This window comes from Rhinichthys klamathensis, unplaced genomic scaffold (assembly GCF_029890125.1).
Source record: "Rhinichthys klamathensis goyatoka isolate OS25496 unplaced genomic scaffold, OSU_Roscu_1.1 h1tg000141l_1, whole genome shotgun sequence".
Taxonomy (NCBI): Eukaryota; Metazoa; Chordata; class Actinopteri; order Cypriniformes; family Leuciscidae; genus Rhinichthys; species Rhinichthys klamathensis.
Genome location: NW_026606676.1, coordinates 385,728 through 404,732, shown reverse-complemented (window position 1 = coordinate 404,732; position 19,005 = coordinate 385,728). Strand labels below are relative to the sequence as shown.

Sequence of the window (19,005 nt, the reverse complement as noted above, 5' to 3'; positions counted from 1 at the left end):
TATGGGAGGAAAACGCATGTGCAATTAAACGCAATGTTCGTATTCGTGGACTCATCTGCGAATATGTATGGCTACCTGATGGCTACACATGCTTTATTAATAAGGTGTGTACAGAATTTGATCTTTTAATATAAAAACATCCATTGTGGGCTGCTATTGCTTCAGCTTTTTGAACCTAGAAGTATGATAAAGACATGATTGGCTATACATTTTATAAGGCATATTTTGCAGGCCCTATATATGACATGTCCTTATAAGGCCAAGAAAATATGTCGTTTTAACGATATAAGATCTCGTTATTACGAGAAAAGATGTCGTTAAAACGACATAAGATCTCGTTATTACGAGAAAATATGTCGTACTCGTTATGACGAGATAATATGTCGTTTTAACAACATAAGATCTCGTTATTAAGAGAAAATATGTCGTTTTAACGAGATAAGATCTCGTTATTACGACATAAGTTGAGTGGAAAAAATAATATGTAGCTGCTATGTGGCAGCAATGCGTCACCGTACTAACCATGGTACTAACCAACGCGCGAAAGCACAGTTTGAATCTGGGTTATGCGACGTCACTGAACATTCTAAATACCATGTGAGACCGTAGGCTACTCAGGGGCACATAAGTATAAATCCCATATATGCGACCAAAACGCTCAAAAGGTTAAACATTTCATTTGTGACCATGAATACAAAAAAGTGAAACGGAGGGGACACGGGCCTTAATGTAATCATATATCCATAACTTACCTTACTACGCCAGCGTACCGACCTAAATAAATAATGTTTATTCAAATTAAATCTTGAATTAACGTTTGAACAAATGCATACATCTGGAATGTGACAAAACTAGGTCGGCTAAATCAGCGCGCGAGATTGGCATATCAACTCGATAGCTGATTGGCTCTATCAAACACCGTTTGGTAGGAGTTGATTGGCTCTTTTGTCCCATATGTTCGGAGTTTTCGGATTTGCGTTAGGATGTGTTTGCACCTTGTTCGGATTGTGTTAGGAAGTGTTTGCACCTTGTTCGGATTGTGTTAGGAAGTTAGAAACCGGCCGATCGCTGGAAGTAGCGGCCACGACTACTCCTGCCTGTGGGTCACATGCTATTTTTTTTCTGGATGTGAGCAACAGAGGACACTGGGGCCAACCATCAATGCAAATGCGAGCAGCAGAGGATGCACTCGGCTAAAATACTGTGATGGCAAAAAGGAGTTCAACGACGTCTTCACCTGCACGAAAAGAGTGTCGTCATCCGGATTTGGACTGAGGATGCTGCGGGCACAACACAAAGTACTAAACAACTTAACAGAGAAAGCAATCCACTCACTCAGGCCTGCACACGACCGCTTAGAAGTGACTGAACATACATAGTCGACAGCAAGCTTCAGCTCGTTTCTCTAAAGTCCACCACCACCGCTTGCTGAGACAGCAACCAAGCATTACAGAAGGCAAAACAACACCAAATGCTGGGAAATAACACATCGCCACATCTTTTCTTGAAGAGGAAGCCCACCTTCCTCAAAGGCTGGTAAGAGTGATTAGGGCTTAGGACAGCAAGTGATTAGGGGAGGTCTGCAACAAAGTGACAGACCTTTGCCCGAACAGGGACTTGAACCCTGGACCCTCAGATTAAAAGTCTGATGCTCTACCGACTGAGCTATCCAGGCTCTTACCAAGGAACAGGCACCTCGGGGATTTAACAGCACTTTCTCCATAAAGTGTTCCTGCTTTGTCAGCTTAAAATTTGTGGCATCAAATGATGAAGACCACAATTTGTAAAGGGGCAAGAGAGATGGGCTGCTCCTGGCAAGCTAGGAACACTGACATTGAAAGAGTGTTCTTTTTTTCATGGCCGGTTGCTAACTCTAAGGTGGTTTGGACAAACAAGTAATTGGTACACAATGAGTAGGTTTCTGTTTCACTATGCTAAGAGAGAGCAAATCCGACATTTCAAAACACTAATATGCAAGTGTAGGAGCCATTTCTGACATTTATGTTGAAGTTAATTTAATGACCCCTGCTGGTGAATCATGATCTTACGGTCTTGGAAGGCCTTGGAACAGAAGGAGTTAAATTTGCACACCTGTGCCAATTAGTGGCATTAAGGCAGACAAAGGAGGATTCTGGTTGAACAGTGTTTTGTGTTTTGGACGTTGGAAATGCATGGACGCCAGCAGGCATATGGTTTTCAATTTATTTACTTGTTGGTTTATTTATCGAGAGAATCAAATACTATGCTGGAATAAAACGAACAATCTATTGAAACCCCTGAGGCGTCCGAAGTGACTTACTGGAAGGCACTACACATTTGAAAACCGCTGCATTGGAACATTTGGAAGTCACCTGCGTTTGGAAAGTTGGATTTACGGATTTTCCCATAGGAAACTTGGAAGAATGGGAGCTGCATTCTCTAAAGTATGTGGATTATACATGTTTCCCGCTGGAAATATGTGAGGATTTAACCTTTATCTCCTTGGACGTTCGTGAGTAAAATGCTGAATTGGAGCGAGCCGCTGCGCTCATACAATGACTTTGAACGTGAGCCGCCGTGCTTACACCACAAACTGAATGGGCTTTTTCACTTTCGTTTGTCTTCTCATTTGTGTGTTGAAGTTTTGAGTTTATCTTTGAAAAATGGCAGACGAAGAGCCTGAAGAGCAGGATTTGTTTGAAGAAAAAGAACTGTTTAAGTTAATTGCAACACGTAGGGGGAAGCTTGGTGTTTTAACACGCAAACGAAATGAAATCAATAGTCTTATTGAAGCTGGACAGGACAAAGAAACTGTTAGGAAACAAGTTAACTCGTTTGATGGATTTTTCGCTGAGTTTATTAGTTTACAAGTAACTGTACAAAAATTGACGAAAGATGCATACGAAAAAGAGGCCGATAACGAAGACCGGTACCAACCCAAATATCAACTTTTCAAAAGCTTCTTAGAAGGTGTCACAAACTGGCTCGAGGTTGATCAAGATGGTAAAAAGGAAGAGGAGGAGCAGGACGATATTGGTTCGGTTCAGCCCCAAGATGGTGAAAAAGAAGAGGAGGAGCAGGACGATATTGGTTCGGTTCAGCCCCAAGATAGCGCATCTCAAGTAGCGCACAGTGTCAAAGCAACAAGCGCTCTCAGTTGCGCGTCACGAGAATCTTTCACTCATCTAAAGGCCGAAGCAGAATGTGCGGCTATTAGAGCAAAGGTGGAGGCTTTGAATGAAAAAATTGATCTTGATATCGAAGAAGCAAATATCATTGCAAAATTAAAAGCAAGAAAAGAGAAATTGGTCATAAATTCTGAACTTGCTGCTGCAGAGGCAAAGGTTAGGGTATTCAGAGAAGCTGAAAAACAACGTTCAGTGTTGGGCGTATACAAATACGGGACATCAAGGAAGTATGATACCCCTGCAACAGTACAAAGACCAGTGAGAACCCAGAGAGAAGGATCAGCTCCTCGAACTGACCCTAGGCAAACTGTAGGTGCACAACAAAGTGCAAATCAAAGCGTCTCAGTGCCAATAGGAAGCGTAATTCACCCAAATGGCAATGATACAAGCGTCACTGATGTATTAAAAAGACAAACTGAAATCACTGAAATGTTAGTGAAACAGCAAACACTCTCTCTTCTGCCAGATAGAGAAATTCCCATATTTAATGGTGATGCTCTTCAATATAGGACGTTCATCAAAGCATTTGAGCAATGTATTGAGAATAAAACTACTAATATGGATGACCGGCTATACTACTTACAACAGTATACAAGAGACCAACCCAGAAACCTCGTCAGTAGCTTTATGCATATGGATTCATCCACTGCGTATAAAGAAGCTAAAAGGCAACTAGAATACAATTTTGGAAACAGCTATAAAATAGCATCTGCTTACATGAATAAAGCCTTGAACTGGCCAACCATCAGGCCAGAGGATGGCAATGGGTTGCGAGCATATGCTCTCTTTTTATATACCTGCTACAATACAATGCAAGACATTGATGGCCTAAAAGAGCTTGAAAGTTCCACCAACTTAAGACTCATCATGTCTAAACTTCCATTTAGGCTGCGAGATAGATGGCGAGCAAATGTGTGTAGCATGCAGGATAACAAACACAGAGCAACATTCAAGGACTTGATAGACTTTATTGAAAGACAGTCCAGAGCAATGCTTGATCCAATTTTCGGTGACATACACAACTCAACAGAGAGCAAAGTAACGTCAAGACCTAAACCACAAAAAACATTCACCAAGCTTAGTGGGAGGACCAGCTTTGCCACTACAGTTGCTCAGGCACCTGAAATAAAAAAGAACGAGTCACAATATGGACACAAACTGAATATAAATAAGTGTGCACTTGGAAGGCCTTGCCTATTTTGTGAAAGAAATCACACATTCGAAAATTGTGAAAAGTTTAAGTCTAAACCAAATAGTGAGAAAATAGAATTCCTGAAACTAAACGGGATGTGTTTTGGATGTTTAACAAAGGGACATGTTAGCAAAACCTGCAAAAACAGAATGAAATGTGAAACATGTTCTTTGCCAACCATCCTTCACATTCTCACTGGCAAAGAAAAGGATGGAATTAAAGATGACTGCGTCATAACTGGAAACAAACCATTGAGTAGTGCTATGGTTTCTGTAGAAGATGATGACCTAATGGGATTCAGTCAATCAAAACAATGCACTCTTGCTATTGTGCCAGTCAAAGTAAAAGTCTCAAATTCAGATAAAGTCATAAATACTCATGCATTTTTGGATCCCGGTAGCTCAGCTACATTTTGCACGGACTCATTGAAAAGAAAGTTAAACATCACTGGTAAAAACACCACAATACTCTTGTGCACAATGGGACAGGAGAAAAATGTCCGCAGCAGTATAGTCTCTGGTCTTGAAGTCAGCAGTATGGAAGGCCTTCTGTATCATAAACTCCCGGAAGTCTATACTCAAACAAAATTACCAGTTTCAAAACGACACATACCAATACAAGAATCAATAGACAAATGGAAATACTTACGTGAGGTGAAGATTCCACAATTGGATGCTGACATTGAGTTGTTAATAGGCACAAATGCTGCAAAGCTTATGGAGCCTTGGAAGGTAATAAACAGTAGAGGTAATGGGCCATATGCTGTTAGAACACCCTTGGGATGGGTTGTCAATGGGCTCATGCAAGAAACAACATGTCAAATGCAAGGAAGTCACTCATGTACTGTAGTTAACCGCATATCTGTAGCAGATTTTAATGACTTGTTGATTAAACAGTATCATCAAGATTTTCCAGAACTGGCAGCTGAGGAGAAATCAGAGATGTCAGTTGAAGACAAACAGTTCATGTCTATGATGGAAAGTTCAAAGGAACTAAGAAATGGTCATTATTACTTACCGTTACCTTTTAAAGAAAATGATGTAATGATGCCAAACAATTACCAACAGGCACAACAACGTGCTATGTCTCTGAAAAGAAAATTCGAAAAGAATGAACAATATCATAGAGAGTATACTGAATTTTTAGAAGGAATGCTTGAAAAGGGCCACGCAGAATCTGTGCCCTCTGATGAACTGGAAACACGAAGCGGAAAGGTGTGGTACATTCCACATCATGGAGTGCACCATCCAAAGAAGGGCTCCCTGAGAGTTGTATTCGATTGCTCCGCATCCTTTCAGGGGATATCCTTGAATAGCAAATTGATGCAAGGTCCAAATCTCACCAATAACTTGGTAGGCGTCCTGTTGCGCTTCCGCCAGGAGCCAATCGCCATTATGGCAGACGTGGAAAGCATGTTTCACCAAGTGAGAATTATGGAGAAGCACGTGGATTTTTTGCGCTTTCTATGGTGGCCAAGTGGTGACACAGGTCAACCACTGAAAGAACACAGAATGACAGTGCGCTTATTTGGAGCAACGTCTTTACCAAGTTGTGCTAGTTTCGCCCTCAGACAAACTGCCCAAGATTTCAAAGATCTCTTTTTGCCGGAAACAATGGAAACAATTAAGCAAAATTTCTATGTAGATGATTGCTTAAAACCTGTGGCTACTGAAGCTGATGCTGTGACGTTGTGCAAAGAGCTTGAAAGGGCTTGCTCAATGGGAGGCTTTCGTTTGCACAAATGGATAAGTAACAGCAGAACAGTCCTAATGTCCATTCCACAAGCAGCCAAAGCAAAGGAGGTCAAAGACCTTAACTTGGAATACAGTGATCTTCCTACAGAAAGAACTCTTGGCATACAATGGCACATAGAAAGAGACAAACTCAGCTTTGCAGTAAGCCTGAAACATCAGCCATGTACTCGAAGGGGAATACTGTCCATCATATCCTCAGTATACGATCCTCTTGGTTTCATCTCTCCATTCGTCCTTACTGCTAAGAACATTCTGCGAGATCTTTGCAAGCTGAATTATGCCTGGGACAAAGCCTTACCAGACCCCTACATACAGCTGTGGCATGAATGGACGGCAGGTCTAAGTTGCATTAGAGAGCTCAGTGTCAACAGATGTCTCAAGCCAAAGGGCTTTGATCCGATAACATCTGCAGAACTACACCACTTTAGTGATGCGTCTGAAAGTGGTTATGGCTGTGTCACGTACCTTCGTCTCACAAATTTAGAACATGAAGTGCACACCTCATTTATAATGGGGAAATCACGAGTTGCACCACTGAAACAAACTACAATGCCAAGAATGGAACTCACTGCAGCAGTACTCGTAGTACGAATGGATAGACTGATCAAAGCAGAGTTACAACTTGCTCTCGAGAACTCCATTTTCTGGACTGATAGTACATCAACATTGAAGTACATTCAGAATGAGAACAAAAGATTTAAAACATTCGTGGCTAATAGAGTGAATACTATCAGAGAAATGAGCAAAGTAAAACAATGGAGATACATAAACACTAAACAAAATCCAGCAGATTGTGCATCTCGTGGTCTCAAGGCCAGTGCTCTTCTGAATTCAAAGGTTTGGCTGAATGGTCCAGAATTTCTCAAATGTCAGGAATCTGAATGGACAAATTCTGACATTGCCATACAAACACATGAAGAAGAAGATGATGATGATGATGTGGAAGTGAAGAAGGATGTTCTCATCATGAATTTAATTGTAAAGGAAGAACAAAATCCCACTCACACATTCATACACTATCACTCAAATTGGAATAATCTAACCAGAGCAGTAGCATGGCTACTTAAGCTAAAAGTCGTTTTCTTGCAATTAAGTCTGAAAAGAAAGGAAATACTTACCAACATGAGTATTAAGAACTCCAATGCAGAGAAACAATGTCTGATGGAAAGAAAAATGCAAGCAGTCAAAAAATGCATGAACGTACAACAGATTACTTTAGAAGATGTGAAAAAGGCAGAAAATGCAATTGTACGCTTTACTCAAATGGAGGCATTTCCAGAAGAAATTGAAACCTTGCAAAAGGAAAACGCTCATGTCAGTAATCAGAGCCACATTTTTAGGCTTGATCCTATTCTGCAAGATGGATTACTTCGTACAGGAGGGAGATTAAGCAGAATGGCTATGCCAGAGGATCGAAAACATCCTATGATTCTTCCAAAACACCATCATGTGTCCAAACTGGTGTTGAAACACATTCATGAACAACTAGGTCACTGTGGAAGGAACCATATGTTGGCCAAACTGCGACAGCAATACTGGATTCCAGCAGCAGTTTCCCTTGCTAGAAAAATACGGTCTGAATGTGTGTTCTGTAGACGCCTACATTCAAATTTAGGAGAACAAAAAATGGCAGATTTGCCAAAAGAAAGAATAACACCAGATTTACCACCATTTACCTTTGTTGGTGCAGACTTCTTCGGTCCAATTATAGTAAAAAGAGGACGCAGTGAAGTTAAAAGATACGGTGTCATTTTTACATGTTTCACAACTCGAGCAGTACATTTGGAAATAGCCAATTCACTTGACACTGATTCATGTATCAACGCTTTCCGCAGATTTATAAGCATACGATGCAAGTTCGGCAAATCAGATCTGACAATGGAACTAACCTGACTTCAGCCGATCGTGAACTAAAGAATGCCATAAAGGAATGGAACCAAAGCAACAAACTCCAAGTTGCTCTGCAACAAAAGGGCATAGAATGGACTTACAACCCACCTGCCTCTTCACACTTTGGAGGAGTATGGGAAGGCTGGAAGGCACTACAACAAGATTCTCCACAAAATAGAATGCAGCAACTCTTGAGCTGCACACTGTGAAGGCCTTGGAGTTATCGGGGATGCCAAAGCCATTGCTCCGATTGCCTGAATAGAATGGCCAAAATCACAGATGATCTGAGCCTTTTGAAACGGTGCTCATTTCAAGCTTGAAAAGAGATGTGGGTTGCCCATTTTAAGTGCTGCATATGAAGTAAGAGAGAAATCCAGGTTGTACACAGCTTCTGGATGTCACAATCAGACAAAGTGACAAGGATCAACGTAGTCGGCAGGGTTCGAACCTGCGCGGGGAGACCCCAATGGATTTCAAGTCCATCGCCTTAACCTCTCGGCCACGACTACTCCTGCCTGTGGGTCACATGCTATTTTTTTTCTGGATGTGAGCAACAGAGGACACTGGGGCCAACCATCAATGCAAATGCGAGCAGCAGAGGATGCACTCGGCTAAAATACTGTGATGGCAAAAAGGAGTTCAACGACGTCTTCACCTACACGAAAAGAGTGTCGTGATCCGGATTTGGACTGGGGATGCTGCGGGCACAACACAAAGTACTAAACAACTTAACAGAGAAAGCAATCCACTCACTCAGGCCTGCACACGACCGCTTAGAAGTGACTGAACATACATAGTCGACAGCAAGCTTCAGCTCGTTTCTCTAAAGTCCCCCACCACTGCTTGCTGAGACAGCAACCAAGCATTACAGAAGGCAAGTCAAGTCAAGTCAAGTCACATTTATTTATATAGCGCTTTTCACAATACAGATTGCATCAAAGCAGCTTCACAGTGATAACAGGAAAGTAGTACAACACAGTTCAATAATATTGTTGAATATTAAATATCCCCAACTAAGCAAGCCAAAAGCAAGGCGACAGTGGCAAGGAACCAAAACTCCATCAGATTGGATGGAGAAAAAAACCTTGGGAGAACCCAGGCTAGTCAGGGGCCAGTTCTCCTCTGGCTAACAATCATAGCTTTACAGTAAGTGCATATCAGAGAGTACCTGGAAAAAATACATTTAGTTAATCATGTAATATTTAGGGGATAACATATCGCCGGCGTTGAGTCGTCTCTTCGCAGGCGTTGAGTCGTCTCTTCACAGGCGTTGGTCTTCTCATCACAGGCGTTGAGGCATCCGAAATCCCCGTGAGAGGCAGGATACCAAACTGGAGCCTACGAACGCCATTTTTCTCGGGACAAGCGTCCCGAGATAACAGCAGAAAGGCAGATGGGAAATAATTAGCATAGCTGATGTTCATAATGATTTCCATTACACGGGAGTAGGTGTTAGAAAACCATAATCTCACAACTCTCCGCAACCCAAACCCTCCGCAACCCAACCGCAACCATACGGACCGACCCGTTTGTCTATAAGGCTGTCGAGCCCCACTGGTGCGTTAAGCAGTTTCAGTGGCAAACGGTTCCGTATGGCATAGCAGAGGACTAAAAGGTAAGCATTATGTGAATGCTTGACTAAAGAGACACGTCTTTAGTCTAGTTTTAAACTGTGTCAGCGAGTCAGAGCATCGGACCGTATCGGGAAGGCTATTCCAGAGTTTTGGAGCTAAATGCGAGAATGCCCTCCCTCCTTTCGTGGACTTCGATATCCTAGGAATGACCAGAAGCCTTGAATTTAGTGATCTTAGAGAACGCGGTGGATTGTAGGGCGAAAGAAGGTCCGTTAAGTACATAGGAGCTAAACCATTAAGGGCTTTATAGGTCAGTAGTAGTACTTTGTAATTGATACGGAACTTAATAGGTAACCAGTGCAGAGATGATAAAATCGGTGTTATATGATCATATTTTCTTGATCTAGTAAGAACTCTAGCGGCTGCATTTTGGACTAACTGTAGCTTGTTTATTGAAGATGCAGGACAACCAGCTAATAAAGCATTACAGTAATCTAGTCTCGAGGTCATGAATGCATGAACTAACTTTTCTGCATCAGAAACAGATAGCATGTTACGTAATTTAGCAATGTTTCTAAGGTGGAAAAAGGCTGTTCTTGTAACAGATGAAATATGATTTTCGAAAGACAAGTTGCGGTCTAGTATAACACCCAGGTCTTTTACTGTAGTGGAAAAAGTAACAGGGCATCCTTCTATATTAAAGTCGTATTGTAAGAGGTTTTGTGTGTAGTTTTTTGGACCAATAAGTAATACCTCCGTTTTATCTGAATTTAATAGCAGGAAATTACGCGTCATCCAGCATTTTATATCTTTGAGACATTCTGTCAATTTAGATGAGGTAATGTTTTCATCTGGTCGTGATGAAATATATAATTGAGTGTCGTCAGCATAACAGTGGAAATTAATTCCATGTTTTCTTATAATATTACCAAGTGGCAGCATATATATTGAGAATAGCAGAGGGCCTAGCACCGATCCTTGCGGTACTCCGTAGTCTACTGACGTTAACTTTGATTTTCCCCCGTGTAAAGAGACAAAATGATAACGGTCAGATAAGTACGATCTAAACCAGCTTAATGCCTGTCCCTGAACACCAGTGTAGTTTTGTAGTCGATCCAAGAGTATTTTATGATCTATAGTGTCGAACGCGGCGCTAAGATCAAGTAGGACTAGTATTGAGATACAGCCTTGGTCAGAAGCTAAGAGTAGATCATTTGTAATTTTAACTAGCGCAGTTTCTGTACTATGATGCGGTCTGAATCCTGACTGGAATTTTTCATAGATATCATTTTCTTGCAAAAAAGAGCACAGTTGAGCGGATACAACTTTTTCTAGTATTTTGGACATAAATGGAAGATTTGAAATGGGTCTGTAATTTGCTAGGTTATTTGGATCTAGTTGCGGTTTCTTAATGAGAGGTTTTATTACTGCCAGCTTGAATATTCTTGGAACATGACCTAAGAATAAAGACGAGTTAATAATATTAAGAAGAGGCTCTTCCACTACAGGTAACACTTCTTTCAGTAGTTTAGTGGGTATTGGATCTAATGAGCATGTTGTTGGTTTAGATGCAATAATAAGTTTATTTAGCTCTTCCTGTCCTATCGTTGCAAAGCGGTGTAGTTGTTCTTGAGGGACGATAATTGAGGCTGAATCATAAGAGACCATAGAGGATTGTACATTTATAATTGTGTTTCGAATGCTTTCTATTTTCTCATTGAAATAATTCATAAAATCATTACTACTAAACTGTAACGGTATATTTTGCTCTGGTGATGTCTGTTTATTTGTTAGTCTAGCCACGGTGTTAAATAAGAACCTTGGATTATTTTGGTTATTTTCTATTAGTTTGCGGAGGTGCTCAGCCCTGGCTGTTTTTAGAGCCTTTTTATAACGTGACATACTGTCTTTCCACGCGATTCTAAAGACCTCTAAATTAGTTTGTTTCCATTTACGCTCTAGGTTACGAGTTTCTCTCTTGATATCATGCGTAACACTGTTGTACCATGGTGCTTTAGTTTTCTCTTTAACCTTTTTTAATCTAATTGGTGCAACAATATCTAATGTACTAGTGAAAATGGTGCTCAAACTGCTAGTCATTTCCTCTAGTTCATCTGTTTGTTTGGGTTCACTGAGCAGCTGAGATAGATCAGGTAAGCTATTTGAGAATCTATCTATAGTGGTTGGAAGGATTGTTCTGCCTGGTCTATAACGTGGCGCAACATGACATATTTCAGCAGTACGTATTATGCACGTTACCATGTAATGATCAGTGACATCATCACTTTGCGGTATAATATCTATATCAGTTGGATTGGTTCCATATGATATAATTAAATCTAGTGTATGATTTAGACGATGAGTGGGACCACGGACGTTTTGCTTGACCCCAAAGGAGTTTAATAAATCTGTAAACGCAGCCCCTAAGGCATCATTTTTGTTGTCTACGTGTATGTTAAAATCTCCAACAATTATTGCTTTATCGACATTGACCAATAGATCCGAGAGAAAGTCTGCAAACTCTTTTAGAAATTCAGCATATGGCCCTGGAGGTCTATATACAGTAGCCAAGGCTAGAGATAATATGGATTTCTTTCTTACATCTAAGAGCGTAACATTTAGCATAAGTACTTCAAACGAATTAAATCTGTGACCTGTTTTCTGAGAAATATTAAGAATATCTTTATAGATTGTTGCAACACCGCCGCCACGACCAGTCAGACGGGGCTCATGCTTATAACAGTATCTTGGCGGAGTAGACTCATTTAGACCGAAATACTCATTTGGTTTAAGCCAGGTTTCAGTAAGGCAAAGTATATCGAAATTATTATCTGTGACCATTTCATTTACAATAACCGCTTTAGGTGTGAGCGATCTAATGTTTAGAAGACCTAGCTTTAGAAATTCTTTTTGTTCACTGATATTTAGATTTTCTGGTTTAATTACAATAAGATTTTTGCTAGATCCTGCACTAGATTTATTGTTTGGCTTCACTAAACGAGGAATAGACACAGTTTCTATATAATGTTCTTCACTACGTATATCAATTAAGTTTGGACAGCAAAGACTGTGATTTGGATTTTGACTTATTAGTCATCTGGTGCGTAACGTCTTGGAGATATTATCCGACAGAACAGCCGCTCCGGCTCTGCTGGGGTGCAGGCCATCAGCACGGTACAGCCTGGGTCGCTCCCAAAACAGATTCCAATTATTTACAAAGAGCAGTTTCTGTTCATTACACAGTGACATTAACCATTCATTTAGTGCAAATAGTCTACTGAACCTTTCTTGTCCTAGTCGGTACGTGGGAAGCGGTCCAGACACGATGATCGTTGCCTCAGGCGCTGTGTTGCGTACGGTCTCGATCAGGCTCATGTAGTCCTTCTTCAGAACCTCCGTCTGCCGCAGCCTGACGTCGCTCCCTCCCGCATGCAGCACCACAGCTCCGACGCGCTCGTCCCCGGTCAGGATTTCGGGAACCTGTGCAGCGATATCAAGAACACGAGCACCAGGAAAGCAGTGAGAGCGCACCTTACCTTTACCTGAGGTAGCACGGACATGGCGGACCATGGACGTGCCGATGATCACGGCGTCGTCGCGTTTCGACTCGCGAAGAGGGGAGAAGCGGTTCCGAGTGGAGATCTCGAAGACCGGGAGGGGCGGAGGAGTAGCTCTGGTCCTGGCTCGCGTCTTCCGCTGCGTGATCCATGGTCCATTGTGTTGTGTCGGTGCCGGAGTAAATGAAGCCCGAGATGATCGCGTCCTTCTGGACAGAGAAACACACGGAGTAGACGAACTCGGAGTTAAAGAGTTACTAACCACTAACTTGTGAGCATCGGCGCGTGCTGCTTCAAGTGCTGATCGCCGATCCAACAGCTCGGCTTGCTTTTCCAGCAGACCACGGATCTGTTTCTCCACGGATTCCAGCTCCAGATTCACCGAGAATAGCTCGAAAGTGTCCTCACCTGCACTCAGAGGTAAAGTTAGACACGCATCCGATATGTTCGCCATTATAACAAATGAGCTGTAAATTAGCAGTGATACTACAACTATCAGTACTAATTTAGGACTGCAATGTCAAATATAACTGTCAAAACAACACCAAATGCTGGGAAATAACACATCGCCACATCTTTTCTTGAAGAGGAAGCCCACCTTCCTCAAAGGCTGGTAAGAGGACAGCAAGTGATTAGGGGAGGTCTGCAACAAAGTGACAGACCTTCGCCCGAACAGGGACTTGAACCCTGGACCCTCAGATTAAAAGTCTGATGCTCTACCGACTGAGCTATCCGGGCTCTTACCAAGGAACAGGCACCTCGGGGATTTAACAGCACTTTCTCCATAAAGTGTTCCTGCTTTGTCAGCTTAAAATGTGTGGCATCAAATGATGAAGACCACAATTTGTAAAGGGGCAAGAGAGATGGGCTGCTCCTGGCAAGCTAGGAACACTGACATTGAAAGAGTGTTCTTTTTTTCATGGCCGGTTGCTAACTCTAAGGTGGTTTGGACAAACAAGTAATTGGTACACAATGAGTAGGTTTCTGTTTCACTATGCTAAGAGAGAGCAAATCCGACATTTCAAAACTCTAATATGCAAGATTCTCCACAAAATAGAATGCAGCAACTCTTGAGCTGCACACTGTGAAGGCCTTGGAGTTATCGGGGATGCCAAAGCCATTGCTCCGATTGCCTGAATAGAATGGCCAAAATCACAGATGATCTGAGCCTTTTGAAACGGTGCTCATTTCAAGCTTGAAAAGAGATGTGGGTTGCCCATTTTAAGTGCTGCATATGAAGTAAGAGAAAAATCCAGATTGTACACAGCTTCTGGACGTCACAATTCCTGTCGCAACCAGACAAAGTGACAAGGATCAACGTAGTCGGCAGGGTTCGAACCTGCGCGGGGAGACCCCAATGGATTTCAAGTCCATCGCCTTAACCTCTCGGCCACGACTACTCCTGCCTGTGGGTCACATGCTATTTTTTTTCTGGATGTGAGCAACAGAGGACACTGGTGCCAACCATCAATGCAAATGCGAGCAGCAGAGGATGCACTCGGCTAAAATACTGTGATGGCAAAAAGGAGTTCAACGACGTCTTCACCTACACGAAAAGGGTGTCGTGATCCGGATTTGGACTGGGGATGCTGCGGGCACAACACAAAGTACTAAACAACTTTCTCCATAAAGTGTTCCTGCTTTGTCAGCTTAAAATTTGTGGCATCAAATGATGAAGACCACAATTTGTAAAGGGGCAAGAGAGATGGGCTGCTCCTGGCAAGCTAGGAACACTGACATTGAAAGAGTGTTCTTTTTTTCATGGCCGGTTGCTAACTCTAAGGTGGTTTGGACAAACAAGTAATTGGTACACAATGAGTAGGTTTCTGTTTCACTATGCTAAGAGAGAGCAAATCCGACATTTCAAAACACTAATATGCAAGATTCTCCACAAAATAAAATGCAGCAACTCTTGAGCTGCACACTGTGAAGGCCTTGGAGTTATCGGGGATGCCAAAGCCATTGCTCCGATTGCCTGAATAGAATGGCCAAAATCACAGATGATCTGAGCCTTTTGAAACGGTGCTCATTTCAAGCTTGAAAAGAGATGTGGGTTGCCCATTTTAAGTGCTGCATATGAAGTAAGAGAAAAATCCAGATTGTACACAGCTTCTGGATGTCACAATTCCTGTCGCAACCAGACAAAGTGACAAGGATCAACGTAGTCAGCAGGGTTCGAACCTGCGCGGGGAGACCCCAATGGATTTCAAGTCCATCGCCTTAACCTCTCGGCCACGACTACTCCTGCCTGTGGGTCACATGCTATTTTTTTTCTGGATGTGAGCAACAGAGGACACTGGGGCCAACCATCAATGCAAATGCGAGCAGCAGAGGATGCACTCGGCTAAAATACTGTGATGGCAAAAAGGAGTTCAACGACGTCTTCACCTACACGAAAAGAGTGTCGTGATCCGGATTTGGACTGGGGATGCTGCGGGCACAACACAAAGTACTAAACAACTTTCTCCATAAAGTGTTCCTGCTTTGTCAGCTTAAAATGTGTGGCATCAAATGATGAAGACCACAATTTGTAAAGGGGCAAGAGAGATGGGCTGCTCCTGGCAAGCTAGGAACACTGACATTGAAAGAGTGTTCTTTTTTTCATGGCCGGTTGCTAACTCTAAGGTGGTTTGGACAAACAAGTAATTGGTACACAATGAGTAGGTTTCTGTTTCACTATGCTAAGAGAGAGCAAATCCGACATTTCAAAACACTAATATGCAAGATTCTCCACAAAATAGAATGCAGCAACTCTTGAGCTGCACACTGTGAAGGCCTTGGAGTTATCGGGGATGCCAAAGCCATTGCTCCGATTGCCTGAATAGAATGGCCAAAATCACAGATGATCTGAGCCTTTTGAAACGGTGCTCATTTCAAGCTTGAAAAGAGATGTGGGTTGCCCATTTTAAGTGCTGCATATGAAGTAAGAGAAAAATCCAGATTGTACACAGCTTCTGGACGTCACAATTCCTGTCGCAACCAGACAAAGTGACAAGGATCAACGTAGTCGGCAGGGTTTGAACCTGCGCGGGGAGACCCCAATGGATTTCAAGTCCATCGCCTTAACCTCTCGGCCACGACTACTCCTGCCTGTGGGTCACATGCTATTTTTTTTCTGGATGTGAGCAACAGAGGACACTGGGGCCAACCATCAATGCAAATGCGAGCAGCAGAGGATGCACTCGGCTAAAATACTGTGATGGCAAAAAGGAGTTCAACGACGTCTTCACCTACACGAAAAGAGTGTCGTGATCCGGATTTGGACTGGGGATGCTGCGGGCACAACACAAAGTACTAAACAACTTTCTCCATAAAGTGTTCCTGCTTTGTCAGCTTAAAATTTGTGGCATCAAATGATGAAGACCACAATTGTAAAGGGGCAAGAGAGATGGGCTGCTCCTGGCAAGCTAGGAACACTGACATTGAAAGAGTGTTCTTTTTTTCATGGCCGGTTGCTAACTCTAAGGTGGTTTGGACAAACAAGTAATTGGTACACAATGAGTAGGTTTCTGTTTCACTATGCTAAGAGAGAGCAAATCCGACATTTCAAAACACTAATATGCAAGATTCTCCACAAAATAAAATGCAGCAACTCTTGAGCTGCACACTGTGAAGGCCTTGGAGTTATCGGGGATGCCAAAGCCATTGCTCCGATTGCCTGAATAGAATGGCCAAAATCACAGATGATCTGAGCCTTTTGAAACGGTGCTCATTTCAAGCTTGAAAAGAGATGTGGGTTGCCCATTTTAAGTGCTGCATATGAAGTAAGAGAAAAATTCAGATTGTACACAGCTTCTGGATGTCACAATTCCTGTCGCAACCAGACAAAGTGACAAGGATCAACATAGTCGGCAGGGTTCGAACCTGCGCGGGGAGACCCCAATGGATTTCAAGTCCATCGCATTAACCTCTTGGCCACGACTACTCCTGCCTGTGGGTCACATGCTATTTTTTTTTCTGGATGTGAGCAACAGAGGACACTGGGGCCAACCATCAATGCAAATGCGAGCAGCAGAGGATGCACTCGGCTAAAATACTGTGATGGCAAAAAGGAGTTCAACGACGTCTTCACCTACACGAAAAGAGTGTCGTGATCCGGATTTGGACTGGGGATGCTGCGGGCACAACACAAAGTACTAAACAACTTAACAGAGAAAGCAATCCACTCACTCAGGCCTGCACACGACCGCTTAGAAGTGACTGAACATACATAGTCGACAGCAAGCTTCAGCTCGTTTCTCTAAAGTCCCCCACCACTGCTTGCTGAGACAGCAACCAAGCATTACAGAAGGCAAAACAACACCAATTGCTGGGAAATAACACATCGCCACATCTTTTCTTGAAGAGGAAGCCCACCTTCCTCAAAGGCTGGTAAGAGGACAGCAAGTGATTAGGGGAGGTCTGCAACAAAGTGACAGACCTTCGCCCGAACAGGGACTTGAACCCTGGACCCTCAGATTAAAAGTCTGATGCTCTACCGACTGAGCTATCCGGGCTCTTACCAAGGAACAGGCACCTCGGGGATTTAACAGCACTTTCTCCATAAAGTGTTCCTGCTTTGTCAGCTTAAAATTTGTGGCATCAAATGATGAAGACCACAATTTGTAAAGGGGCAAGAGAGATGGGCTGCTCCTGGCAAGCTAGGAACACTGACATTGAAAGAGTGTTCTTTTTTTCATGGCCGGTTGCTAACTCTAAGGTGGTTTGGACAAACAAGTAATTGGTACACAATGAGTAGGTTTCTGTTTCACTATGCTAAGAGAGAGCAAATCCGACATTTCAAAACACTAATATGCAAGATTCTCCACAAAATAGAATGCAGCAACTCTTGAGCTGCACATTGTGAAGGCCTTGGAGTTATCGGGGATGCCAAAGCCATTGCTCCGATTGCCTGAATAGAATGGCCAAAATCACAGATGATCTGAGCCTTTTGAAACGGTGCTCATTTCAAGCTTGAAAAGAGATGTGGGTTGCCCATTTTAAGTGCTGCATATGAAGTAAGAGAAAAATCCAGATTGTACACAGCTTTTGGATGTCACAATTCCTGTCGCAACCAGACAAAGTGACAAGGATCAACGTAGTCGGCAGGGTTCGAACCTGCGCGGGGAGACCCCAATGGATTTCAAGTCCATCGCCTTAACCTCTCGGCCACAACTACTCCTGCCTGTGGGTCACATGCTATTTTTTTTCTGGATGTGAGCAACAGAGGACACTGGGGCCAACCATCAATGCAAATGCGAGCAGCAGAGGATGCACTCGGCTAAAATACTGTGATGGCAAAAAGGAGTTCAACGACGTCTTCACCTACACGAAAAGAGTGTTGTGATCCGGATTTGGACTGGGGATGCTGCGGGCACAACACAAAGTACTAAACAACTTTCTCCATAAAGTGTTCCTGCTTTGTCAGCTTAAAATTTGTGGCATCAAATGATGAAGACCACAATTTGTAAAGGGGCAAGAGAGATGGGCTGCTCCTGGCAAGCTAGGAACACTGACATTGAAAGAGTGTTCTTTTTTTCATGGCCGGTTGCTAACTCTAAGGTGGTTTGGACAAACAAGTAATTGGTACACAATGAGTAGGTTTCTGTTTCACTATGCTAAGAGAGAGCAAATCCGACATTTCAAAACACTAATATGCAAGATTCTCCACAAAATAGAATGCAGCAACTCTTGAGCTGCACACTGTGAAGGCCTTGGAGTTATCGGGGATGCCAAAGCCATTGCTCCGATTGCCTGAATAGAATGGCCAAAATCACAGATGATCTGAGCCTTTTGAAACGGTGCTCATTTCAAGCTTGAAAAGAGATGTGGGTTGCCCATTTTAAGTGCTGCATATGAAGTAAGAGAAAAATCCAGATTGTACACAGCTTC

General features: G+C 42.7%; 9 non-coding genes across 9 annotated transcripts; all 9 read right to left on the bottom strand.

Annotated features, from left to right (window-relative positions):
- Positions 1-1,602: 1,602 nt before the first annotated feature.
- Positions 1,603-1,675, bottom strand: trnak-uuu (transfer RNA lysine (anticodon UUU)). Its single transcript has one exon. It is a non-coding gene; the product is annotated as a tRNA-Lys (tRNA).
- Positions 1,676-8,430: 6,755 nt separating this feature from the next.
- On the bottom strand, positions 8,431-8,512 carry trnas-uga (transfer RNA serine (anticodon UGA)). The gene has a single exon. It is a non-coding gene; the product is annotated as a tRNA-Ser (tRNA).
- A 5,287-nt stretch (positions 8,513-13,799) lies between these two features.
- Positions 13,800-13,872, bottom strand: trnak-uuu (transfer RNA lysine (anticodon UUU)). The gene has a single exon. It is a non-coding gene; the product is annotated as a tRNA-Lys (tRNA).
- A 580-nt stretch (positions 13,873-14,452) lies between these two features.
- Positions 14,453-14,534, bottom strand: trnas-uga (transfer RNA serine (anticodon UGA)). The gene has a single exon. It is a non-coding gene; the product is annotated as a tRNA-Ser (tRNA).
- A 760-nt stretch (positions 14,535-15,294) lies between these two features.
- Positions 15,295-15,376, bottom strand: trnas-uga (transfer RNA serine (anticodon UGA)). The gene has a single exon. It is a non-coding gene; the product is annotated as a tRNA-Ser (tRNA).
- A 760-nt stretch (positions 15,377-16,136) lies between these two features.
- On the bottom strand, positions 16,137-16,218 carry trnas-uga (transfer RNA serine (anticodon UGA)). The gene has a single exon. It is a non-coding gene; the product is annotated as a tRNA-Ser (tRNA).
- A 759-nt stretch (positions 16,219-16,977) lies between these two features.
- trnas-uga (transfer RNA serine (anticodon UGA)) lies at positions 16,978-17,059 on the bottom strand. The gene has a single exon. It is a non-coding gene; the product is annotated as a tRNA-Ser (tRNA).
- A 498-nt stretch (positions 17,060-17,557) lies between these two features.
- trnak-uuu (transfer RNA lysine (anticodon UUU)) lies at positions 17,558-17,630 on the bottom strand. Its single transcript has one exon. It is a non-coding gene; the product is annotated as a tRNA-Lys (tRNA).
- Positions 17,631-18,210: 580 nt separating this feature from the next.
- On the bottom strand, positions 18,211-18,292 carry trnas-uga (transfer RNA serine (anticodon UGA)). Its single transcript has one exon. It is a non-coding gene; the product is annotated as a tRNA-Ser (tRNA).
- Between the last annotated feature and the right edge of the window lie 713 nt (positions 18,293-19,005).